The sequence below is a fragment of the Myotis daubentonii genome, chromosome 1 (assembly GCF_963259705.1).
Source record: "Myotis daubentonii chromosome 1, mMyoDau2.1, whole genome shotgun sequence".
Lineage (NCBI taxonomy): Eukaryota > Metazoa > Chordata > Mammalia > Chiroptera > Vespertilionidae > Myotis > Myotis daubentonii.
Window position 1 is genome coordinate 204,870,205 of NC_081840.1, and position 12,204 is coordinate 204,882,408.

The following is a 12,204-nucleotide window of genomic DNA, read 5'->3' on the forward strand; positions in this document are numbered from 1 at the left end:
ATAATAACTGTAGACAACATGGATTGAGTCCTTACTATGTGTAAAGCATTGTACTGAGCACATGACATATATGATATCATTAAATCCTCCATTTAACCTGGTTGATTAAATAGTGCTATTATTATCCCCATTTATAGGAAAAGAAAAACACCTTATAGACAGTGAAAGGGAAAATGAATTAACATAGGTCTCTGGTAAGTGTTAGAATTAAGGGTTGAACTCATGAGTTTGGATTTAGAACAAGTACCCCAAGCTGCTACATTTAGGTTGAAAATTAATGTTGAATTTAAAACAAGGAAAAGTAGGTGTGGCCATAATAACAAGCATCTTGAGGGAACGAGTATTATTTTTAATAAAATGTCACTAAAGAAGTGTGTCTGTTTTAGTACCAACTATTTTAAATACTGCATTTTATAAAGTAAGCACTTTTAGAAATCCAGTGAGTAATTTAACATAACTTCATAATTTATGATTCACCTATATTATTTCATTTGATTTTTACAGCAAACTATATAAAATATAGAAAGTGGTATTGGCTTTTTTTTAACATAGGAGAAAAACTAAGGAGGATAGAGGGAGAAATTAACTTTGTCAAAGTTGCCTGTTAGATGTGACAGAGCTGGAGCTCAAAGCTAGGCCTGTCCTTTTATCCCAAACTCGGTGTTCTTTCCACCTTGCTAGCTGGTCTTCTACCAAGTGCTCCATTCTTTCTGAAAAATAACAGAATATGCATATTCATAGCATTTGATAAAGTCTTCTAATTTTCTCTAATTAGTCCTGAAGGAAGCATAATATGGGAGCCAGAGAATTCTAACCCTCCAAGAGATACACCTCCACACTGGACCAACTGCCTGGCTTCCCTATTCCCTGCACATGTCCACGTACCTTATTGTACTCAGAAATACTGGTTATGTGTTCATAGAGAATGCTTAAGACTTGTTTCTCTGTAACTTTTGAGAACCAGTTCCCCAGGCAGTAAAGACGCCCCTGTATAGATCTTTCATCGCTCCACCCAAAATATAAAGTATTGTTGGGGAGGGGCAGGAGTGGGCGATAAGGAGTCAATGGGAAAAAAGGGGATCATATGTAATACTTTCAGCAATAAAGATTTTTTTTTAAATAAAGTAACTCTGAAATTGAGCATCACGGGGGCTGGAAAGACATAATTTATCTCATGCTCCCATGAGTCACATATTTTAACAAAGTGCAACTTGTAATCTTTTGTCTAATGTAGTGAAATCTTTTCTTCAGTATTATTCTTGTTCTTGTTTAGGTTTTTAGCAATGACTTGAGTTACAATTAAAAATAACATTTTAGCTCCCATTCTTCAGGTAGGCACTTTGCAAATTATTTTTGTTTACTTCAGTCAAGCACTGTGTGTTTGGATTTTGCGCCAAACAAAATAAATTATTTAATAGGTACAAAATACAGAAAAATGAAATGTATTGTCTTTGTTCTTAGTTGCTTTCTTTTCCCTAAAATTAACGAAATAATTTAGCATTATAAACTACCATACTTCATTTTGGGAAAGCAGTCCTAAAGAGTTTGTTTAATTAGGACTAGATGTTTAGGTTCTTGGCCAACAATATAGAAAAGTGACCATCCATAGCAGGTGTTACTTGGTGTCTTGTCCAAAGGTTTGTTATGCTGACAGTGCAATTCTCCAGACTCATTCACTTCCCAGGAGCTGGCATATGAAACTCCAGCAGCATTCTATTTAAACAGCTGATTGGAGCCCCAAACTATCCATGCCCTCATAGAATAACACCCAAGATAATAAAATAACCTAGGTAGAATGGAATTTGAGAAAAACTTATAAAATCCGAAATTATCTCCGTGTATCTAGAGCCAGTTGTGAGGAGAAAACAGGGTGTGTGTGTTGGTAACTTGGGCGTGTGCAGGAAGATGAGACATTTCACTATTTCAAGGCAAGAGATATTCCTATGCCCAAATAACTCCTTTCACTTAAGCAGCAAAGTCATACCAACTGAACGCCTCATTTGGTTTAGCATGTCAGTTTTTTTAAAATACAAATATCCTGGAGCAATGAAGGAGTTAATATCGTAGTTGGAAAAGTCTTTCATTCAAATTGCTTCTTAGTGCGGCGTTGGTGGTATAGTGGTGAGCATAGCTGCCTTCCAAATTGCTTCTTTCTTAACACTGAACAAAAGTAAACCACGCAGAGAACAGTTAAAGACCAGACATTTGAAGATCTCAGAAGTCAAGCAGCCTTGGTATTGGATGTGTTAGGCAACCACCGCACTTTCTTATGCAGGAGTGAAAAATACTGCTTAAGGAAAGCAGTCAGTAAGAGGTGTGGTATATGGATTAGAACACTACAGAATAATAGCGAAGCATAATCTCAGACCCATGAGTCAGTGGAATTTCACTTTATGTCCTTATTTTCAGTTTTATCACTTCTCAAATGAGAGTTTTAATTGAATTATATATATATATATATTGTTAATCCTCACTGGAGGATATTTTTCCATGCATTTTTAGAGAGAGGGGAAGAGATGGAAAGAGGGAGAAAGAGAGAGAGAGAGAGAGAGAGAGAGAGAGAGAGAGAGAGAGAGAGAGAATCTATATGAGAGAGACACATCCATTGGTTGCCTCCCGTATGTGTCCTGACCAGGGCAGGGCTTGAACCTGCAACCCAGGTATGTGCCCTTGTCTGGGAATCAAACCTGCAACCCTTTTGTGCTAGGGCCAATGCTCTAACCACTGAGAAGGTTTGTACATATACAGTAATTTGTAATTGAGATGGAATTGACAAATAACATTGTATTAGTTTTAGATGTTTAACAGGATTTGACATTATGTCTATGTTGCAAAATGATTATCACAATAGGTCTAGTTAACATCCACCATCACACATAATTACAATATGTTTTTTCTTGTGATGAGAACTTTACAGATTTGAGCAACTTCCATATATGCAATATAATATTATAGTCTCCATGCTGGCCACAATGAGACATTATCTCATACCTGTTAGAAAGTCTATTATATATTTTTTAAAAAACAAGAAATAACAAGTGTTGGCAAGGATGTGGAGAAAGATTAGATTATGTTTAGGTTCCTTCTAGCCCAGATTGAAAAATGAAGCAATCATCAGAGTTGAATCAGAGAAACACTTAAAATTAGAACATACCTCAGCAATCACTTCACCTCCTGTCCAATTCAGGAATTCTTCTCTAACATCACTGATGAAATAACCTGCAGCTGAAGACTAACCCTGAAAAGAAGTGCTCCATCATATCAGCAGCTTCTTCTAAGAAACAGGTGGGAGAGCTCTGTGGTTGACATGCAGCTGGAGCTCTGGAGTCCCACCCATCTCAGTGGGGCTCTCTGCTCATTAGCTGAATGACCTTGGGAAGGTTAACCTCTGCAGCCACAATTTTTGTCATTTGTTTAAAAATATGACATCATTACTATTATTAGTATTATGATTATTGACAGAGACTCTCCACTGACTAAGCTTTAGTTGGGCTTCTTTTAGACCTCTTCTCAACTAGGTCTCCTTGTCTGTCTTTGACAAGCTCAGCTTGAGCAAGAATCCTAAGTCAGTTTAGCAAGAATCACCCACCCTTGATATCTGATCACCCCTGGACAGCTGATCAGATTCCTCATCCCCACCCTTGATATCTAATCACTATGGCCTGCCTTCAGTAAGCATACTGCTAAATCAGGTTAGTTAGTAAGAATCCCCAAATTTTGATGTCTCCTCTTACTAATTTTCCATTCACTGATCCCCTTACTCTGTTCACTGGCTATCAAACCCCAGTCATCTTTGTTGTATTTGGAGTTAAGCCCAACCTCTCTCCTCTATTACAATTCTTGAATAAAGTCTCCCTTACCATTTTTATGTGTCAGAATAAGTTTTAACGTTTTCTCTAATTATTAGAAAGTTGTCCTTCATCTTGAGCTGACAACCTACCTGTTATCACTTCCTCCCTCTGGCCCTAGCACTTTTCCCTTTTTGGAGACATGAATAACATTTCTATTTCTTCTTTCATATGAAAATATTTCAAATGCATGAAGAAAAAGATCACACGTATCAAATCTTCTTTATTTCAGGTTAAATATGTCCATTTTCTCCAGAGTTCCAACTCATTACCATTTTGGTCCCTCTTCTCTGAACGTGTTTGAGTATGTCACAGTGGCAGTTACAATACTTCAAAAGTGATCATATGATTCTTGAGCACAGTGACACCATTATCTTTCTTGGTCTAGGGCTAGGCCCTACCGTTCTATGAAGTTGACCTAAGATGCAGCCCACAGGTGCATTAATTTTTGGCAGCTGCACCACACTTTGGCACACAGATACTGAGATGAATCTGAGTTTTCTCTAACCTTGAATTTTTGCACTTCATTTTTTGAAACTAAGTGCAGGATTTAATAATAGAATGGGACTGTTCAGGATAGGCTTCCAGTAAAAGGCATTTACAGTCATCTCATCAAATAATGATGGACATGCACCTTGTGAACTGAGGCTTGAAAGACAGGATGGGCACGCCAGTGAAGAAGAGTGACTATTTTCTAATGGTGGGGCTGCAGAAAGACATGAGGATAGGAATTAGCATGTGGCATGTGAGAGAGGAGGAAGCAAAGCAGTGTGTAATGATATATCACAGAGTAGCTGAGGTATTACTTGGTTTGGGAAGTGTTCCTTGACAGCTTCCCTTCAATAATAGGGGATTTGTCTCCAAGGCACCTTAGACCACAATTATCCAAGTTTCCAAACTGTATTGCTTTGACATGTATTGTACTATTTATTTTTCTGGAACATGAAAACTGTTAGAGAAAATATTGAAAGTGTAGAAAAGCACATTTGATTTGAATTATATATAGACTAGAGGCCTGGTGCACCAAATTCATGCATGGGTAGGTTCCCTAGGCCTGGCCAAGCCTCCCAGCCTCCCCGCCTCCACCTTTCGTTACTCCCTCAGCACCCTGCCGCCTGCCACTGATGGCTCATCATGTTCCGTGCGGCCCCCTGGTGGTCAGCACACAACATAGTGAGCGATCAAACTCTCAGTCTCCTGGTCGAACTCCCAAGGGGACAATTTGCATATTAGCCTTTTATTATACAGGATATGTATTTCTGTAACAGAATTACATATATATACGCACACAAATATATTTGTTACGATATAGATATAGTTATAGATGTTGATATATAATAAGAAATTTCCCTTCTTCCCTACTGATCCCACTTCCCAGAGACGATCATTGAAATTCACTTGTCTGGGCCCATTCCGCTTTTAGGCTGTGCATTCCTTGATTATGTAAAGCAGGCTATGTTCAAGGTTTTTAAATCCTTGATAAAAGATGAGGTCTGTGTGAAGATAAACTCCTCTATGTATTAACTCCTATCTGGTAACATTTCAATGCACAGTCAGTTTTACATATCATATAGAAATAATACATGGGAGTGTGAGAGAGAATTCCACCCCATAGCACAATTACTAGATAAGTGAGAAGAATATATTTTTGTCTGGAAAAAAACTTGGCAGAAGCTAAGCAATCTTGATGCCGTATAGACTCTGAAAAATTATTGTAGGAAATAAGCTTCAGTTGCACCCTGACGGAGGAACTTCACCCAAAGACACAGTGTTGTCAGCCTTTTGTGCATCTCAGCAGCAAGCAACAGCAATAAAAATGAACATTGGATTTAACAAAAGCAACAAACATTGTCACATAGGGTAGACAGAACAAAAGTAACCAGGAAAACAAGCTTTGGAAATGATAAAAGCTTGGTATCTTGGCAACCTTTTGTGTTGTGTTATTTTTAAAAAATTGATAATATTGTGCTCTATTTCTAATGTACTCAGCCATTTGCTGAGTGATAGCAACATTATAAATACAGAAACTATGTGTCATCATGACATTATAAGTACTTTTTAAATACAGTAATGCTTATTTTATTTGTCACTTCTTTATTTGTGCTGTGGTGGGGAAAAAAAAATTCTTAAAGTGGTATTTAACTTGATTGGTTCAACTATGTTGCCTAACTGACAAGTCACTATTTTGTCCAATCTTTTGTTTTTTAATCTGGAGAAATATTCCTTAAAGTTCCTATTACAGAGAGAGCAGAGAAAATATGGCTTCAGCCAGAAATTTCTTAAAAAACCAACAACTCTCCCTGGGATTTAATTTATTAGGTGCAAAGGCATAAGTAAGCAGGGTCATTAAAACACAAACAAATACTTCGGTTCCAAAAATATTAAATGCCATTTTTTTGTGTCAGGCACTGTTTTGAGTGTTATGTATACACAGATGCATATGAAAAAGTCTGATCTTCGTAGAGTTCATAGGTCAGTAGTGAATAATAATCTCTTATAATGTTCATGATTTATATCTTTTGGAGATCTTTTCCGTCTACCATGATGTGAATAGTTTAAAGATTATTTTTGTAGGATTCATAACTAGTTGTCTTCTCAGACCCTGTTCAGAAGGAGCGCCAACTGTTGTTTGATTCATACATTTCTGTTCCTCCTCCTCCTCCTCCTCCTCCTCCAGGGCTATGAATTGTGGATGTGCAAAGCAGCTCAATGGCCAATCAAAAACCATTGTGAAGCTCGCCTTCCTCTCTGTTCTCCAAGTACAGTTTATGGGTGGAGTCCATCTAAAGCCATCCCTCCAATTTGTGAAACTCAGACCAGGCATGTTCACATTAAGTCCATCTAAAATCAGCTCTCAAATTAGTGAAACTCGGACTAGGTGTTTTCACATGAGGCTGTGACAAATACATAGTGCCATAAAATATTTTTATATAGATTCTTATCCCACTGTAATCACCATCAAACATATCATACTCTAATCTGATGCAAATAAATGTATGTGGACTCAATTGGTTAATATTTTGTTGAGGATTTTGGCATCTATGTTCATCAGGGATACTGGCCTGTAATTCTCTTTCTTTGTAGTGTTTTTAACTGTTTTTGGAATTAGGATAATGCTGGTCTCATAAAAAGAGGTCAGAAGTGTTTTTTCCTCTGGGATTTTTTGGAATAGTTTGAGGAGGATAGTTGTTAGTTTTTCTTTTGGGTGTTTGGTAAAACTCCCAGTGAAGCCATCCAGACCAAGATTTTTGTTTGCTGGGAGTTTTTTGATTACTGCTTCAATTTCATCAGTTATTATTAGCCTATTCAGGTTTTCTGATTCTTACTGATTCAGTTTTGGAAGATAGTATTTTTCTAGGAATTTGTCTATTTCCTCCACATTGTGCAGTTTGTTGGCATATAGTTGTTCATAGTGTTTTGTTACAATCCTTTGTATTTCTGTGGTGTCAGTCATTACTTCACCTCTTACGTTTCTGATTTTATTTATGTGGGTCCTCTCTATTTGTTTCTTGGTGAGTCTGGCTAAAGGTTCATCAATCTTGTTTATCTTTTCAAAGAACCGTCTCTGGTTTCATTGATCTTTTGTATTTTTTTTTAGCCTCTATGTCATTTATTTCTGCTCTAATCTTTCTTATTTCCTTCCTTCTACTTACCTTGGGCTTTTCTTTTTGTTGTCTTTCTAATTCTTTAAGTTTTAGGGCTATATAGGTTATTAAACATTTTTCTTAGTTTTTGAGGTAGTCCTGTCATGCTATGAACTTCCCTCTCAGGGCTGCTTCTGCTGTGTCCCACAGATTTGGGGTTGTTTGTGTTCATTTTCACTTGTTTCCAGGAATTTTTTTTATTTCTTTCTTGATCTCATTGTTAACCCATTCAGAAACTGTAGGCAGACCTAACCAGTTTGGCTCAGTGGTTAGAGTGTTTTCCAGAGACTGAAAGGTCCTGGGTTTGATTCCAGTCAAGAGCACATGCCTGGGTTTCAGGCTTGGTCCCCTGTGGGGAACATGCAGAAGGCAGGTAATCAATGATTCGCTCTTATCATTGATGTTTCTATCTCTCTCTCCCTCTCCCTTCCTCTCTAAAATCAATAAAAAATCTATATGTATATATAAAAGAAACCATAGGCAACAAAATCTCAGACATCTCTCATAGCGATATGTTTGCCAATACATCTCCTTGGGCAAGGGAAACAAAGGAGAAAATAAAAAAATGGGACTAGATCAAAATAAAAAGCTTCTGCACAGCAAAAGAAGCCATCAACAAAATGCAAAGGGAGTCCCCTGTATGGGAGAACATATCTGCCAATGATACATCTGATAAAGGGTTAATAAAAAATATATAAAGAACTCATTCAATTTCAAAAAGTAAGGCAAATAATCCAATTAAAAAAAGTGGGAAAAGGTCCAGCTAGTTTGGCTCAGTGGTTGACTGTTGACCTATGAACCAGAAGGTCACAGTTCAATTCATCAGGGCACATGCTTGGGTTGCAGGCTCAATGCCCAGTCGGTGTCATGCAGGAGGCAGCCAATCAATGATTTTCTCTCATCATTGGTGTTTTTATCTCTCCCTCTCCATTCCTCTCTGAAATCAATTACAAATATATATATATATATTTTTTAAATGGGTAAAGGACCTAAATAGATACTTCTCCAACGTGGACGTACAGATGACTAAGAGACAAAAAAAAAAAATGCTCAAAGTCACCAATCACCAGAGAAATGCAAATTAAACGATAATGAGATATCACCTCACACCTGTCAGAATGGCTACCATCAACAAATCAACAAATGACAAGTGCTAGCCAGGATGTGGAGAAAAGGGAACTCTAGTACACTGCTGGTGGGAATGCAGACTGGTGCAGCCACTATGGAAAACAGTATGGAGTTTCCTCAAAAAATTAAAAATAGAATTGCCATTTGACCCAGTGATCCCACTTCTAGGAATATGTCCTAAGAAACCTGAAACACCAATTAGAAAGAATACATGCATCTCTATGCTCATAGAAGTGCACTTTATAACAGCTAAGATCTGGAAATAGCCCTGTTGCCCATTAGTAAAGTGGATAAGAAAGCTGTGGTACATTTATACCATGGAACACTACCCAGTAGTAAAAAAAAGATCTCCTACCCTTTGAGACAGCATGGAGGGAAGCTGGAGAGTATTATACTAAATGAAATAAGGCAGTTAGAGAAAGACAAGTTTCACATGATCTCACTTATATGTGGAATCTCATGAGCAAATTAAACTGATGAACAAAAGAGATCCAGAGACATAGACGCATGGAACAGACTGATGAATCTGGGGGGTGGGTGAGGAGAGATTAATTGAGGAAGTTATATGCATATATGCGTAGTCCATGGAAACAGACAATAGTGTGGTGAAGACCTGGGGTTGGGGACGGGCATGGGCTACAAGTGGTCATTGGAAAAAAAAAAGAAAGGTGACATATATAATACTTTCAAGAATAAAGATTAAACTGAATAAATGTGACCACTACATAGAAAAACAATGTAAGTGGTGCTCATTAAATTCTTTTTTTCCATGTGATTTTTTATATAATTTATTTTACCAGTTAGTTCTATTTCACTATGGTAAGCACAGCAAATATTTGTTAAATCCATGAATAAATGAATGAATGAATAAATAAATAAATAGTATTAGACTTTTCTGCTATCCATTCAAGAGTATGTCTCGTCTTTTTTTGCTCTCTTTGCTATCTATCTATCTATCTATCTATCTATCTATCTATCTATCTATCATCTATCTATCTATATTTAAGTCTAAGCGACCAGCCAACTGGCTGACCAGCCGACCAGCCCATAGCTTGACTCATACTGACCACCAGGGAGCACACGTTCAATGCAGGAATGGAAACCACAACATGGAAACATGGAACAGACTGATGAATCTCAAAGGGAAAGGGTGAGGGGAGAGGAGGGAGGGCAGGAAGAGATTAACCAAAGATCTTATATGCATACTAGAGGCCCTGTGCATGGATTTGTGCACCAGTGGGGTCTCTTGGCCTGGCCTGTGGGGATTGGGCCAAAACCGGCTCTCTGACATCCCCCAATGGGTCCTGGATTTCGAGAGGGCGCAGGCCAGGCTGAGGGACTCCACTGGTGCACGAATCTGTGCCCCAGGCCTCTAGTTCTTCTAATAATGCAGCATAAATACTGCAGTTGCAACTGGGACCTGTCCCTTCTCCTTCCCCCTCCATAGCCCAGTGGCTTCAAATGCCTTCTGGTACGTTGCTTTGTCTCCTCTTCTCACATTTCTCATGCTCAGGAGGTGCTTTTTGCATTTTTGTTTTTGTAAATTATTGCATATTGCAATGATTTCTAGTAGCTATATAGAAACATTTCTAAACTTCGCAAGTTATTTGTCTTATTATTGTTGTTTTTTTGTAATCTTCACCTGAGGATATGTTAATCGATTTGAGAGAGAAAGAGAGAGAGAGAGAGAGAGAGAGAGAGAGAGAGAGAGAGAGAGAGAGAGAGAAACAATGACTGGTTGCCCCTGATACTGGCCCTGACTGGGCTTCAAACTCAAAATTTAGGTGTATGCCCTGATCCAGAATCAAACCTAGACCTTTCAGTGTACAGGACGAAGCTCCAACCAACTGAGCCACACAGGCCAGGGCTTGCTTTACTACTTTATTTTAATGTTGTCTTTTTCCCCCCTTTCTGAGTCTATAGATTTTAAAATTCTACCTGTACTAAAATCTACCCAAATATTTCAGCACCTATGTGTTAAGTACTTTACACGTATTACCTCTTTAACTCTCACTATAACTTTGGAATACAGATTACACTTCTGTTTTCTTCCTTTCACAAATGAAGAGAAAACAGAAGATCCTATTGGATAAGTAACTGGCCCAGCCTTACAGCTGAGGGTGGTCAAGTCTGGTGTTAAAGGGACTGTGAGAGCCAGAGTGGCTGCTTTCCCACCGTGCTTTGTGGTCATCGCTCCCAGTTTGTGCCACGTTTTGCCTTATGCGTTTGAAGACAAAAACATAGACTGATAAGTACATTGACATTGATCATTTCATCCTCTCTGGAGAAATACGAAGCCCGTTGGGTTTCTTGCCCATGCTGTTCTATGAGGACTGGAAAGTGACTCATTAACGAAGGAGCTGCATGCAGTTGGTGGGAGCTGTAAAGTGCAAATACGAATTGGCACTTGCAATGCTTAATTATATGTGCCGTATCCTGCTTCCTAATAATTGTCAGAGCCTCTATGTTTATGCTCATCTTCCTTTTTCCTATTTGCATTGCACCAATGTGGTTTTGCATCTTCTTCCTCTCAAAATAATTCCAGCGTTGTCAGTGGCCCGTTCTGCCCTTCAGTATCTTCACTATTATCAGATCCTTTGTCTCCTTTTTTCAGGACTGTGACTGTTGTTTCAGCTTCCCTGGAGAACCCTTTACAGATTTTAAATATTCTCGTCTTCAGTTGGTCTGTTGTTATCAAAACGATATTATCTGCATCAGGTACCTAAGCTTAGTAACCCTACAATAGCATCTCTCTTTTTTTAACCATTTTCATTCGTCTTCTCTCAGATTTGTTATTTTTTTCTTTTGAGGGGATTTTCAGGGCACGCATGAAAATAAAGAATTACATGGGTAGACTTGCCTTACTCTCCTTATCACAATCATTTATTCCCTCCACCACCCATGGAGCATTAAAATGTGGGTCTTTGATATAGAATATCCTCACTTATTTCAGCTGTCTTATCTGGCAAACACTATTTTGGATCCAGATTTAAATAAATAATTGTAGTTACTCATCAAAGTCATATTTTTGAATAAGCGAATTAGTGGTTTCCTCCCCCCCCTGCCCCAAAATTCACAATCAGCTATTTTTGGATCTCTGGCATCTCGTTTGCCCACATGTCATGTCCTCTGCTGTGCTTGCCAACCTTTCAGCGAGATGTCTACGTCTTGTGATCAGTGTTCAGTAATGTTAGTGACCTCTAGTTTCTAATGTTTTTATCTTTCCCTTATAATTATTATTAGTAAATTATCTTGTCCCAGCCTTTCACCTTGTAGTCACACACCTTTAATCCAAAGGCTTTTTAGAATTTTTTTAAAGAGCTGAAAGACTCAGCAGAAAACCATCAAATATCAAGCCCAAAAGAAACATTATTTTCTACCTTAATCACTACATGCTCACTGTAAAATAATTTTTACATAATTTTTATTGATTGGTTCCTCGGTATGGCACACATTCCTTCTGTTTTGTGTGGCATCATTTTCTTTCTTAAAGAATATTTCTTTGATTTCTAATTTTCCTTTCTGTGTCATCGTAGTGTCTATTCTTAATATCACAAATCTGATCCTAACTTTCTCTTCTGTGC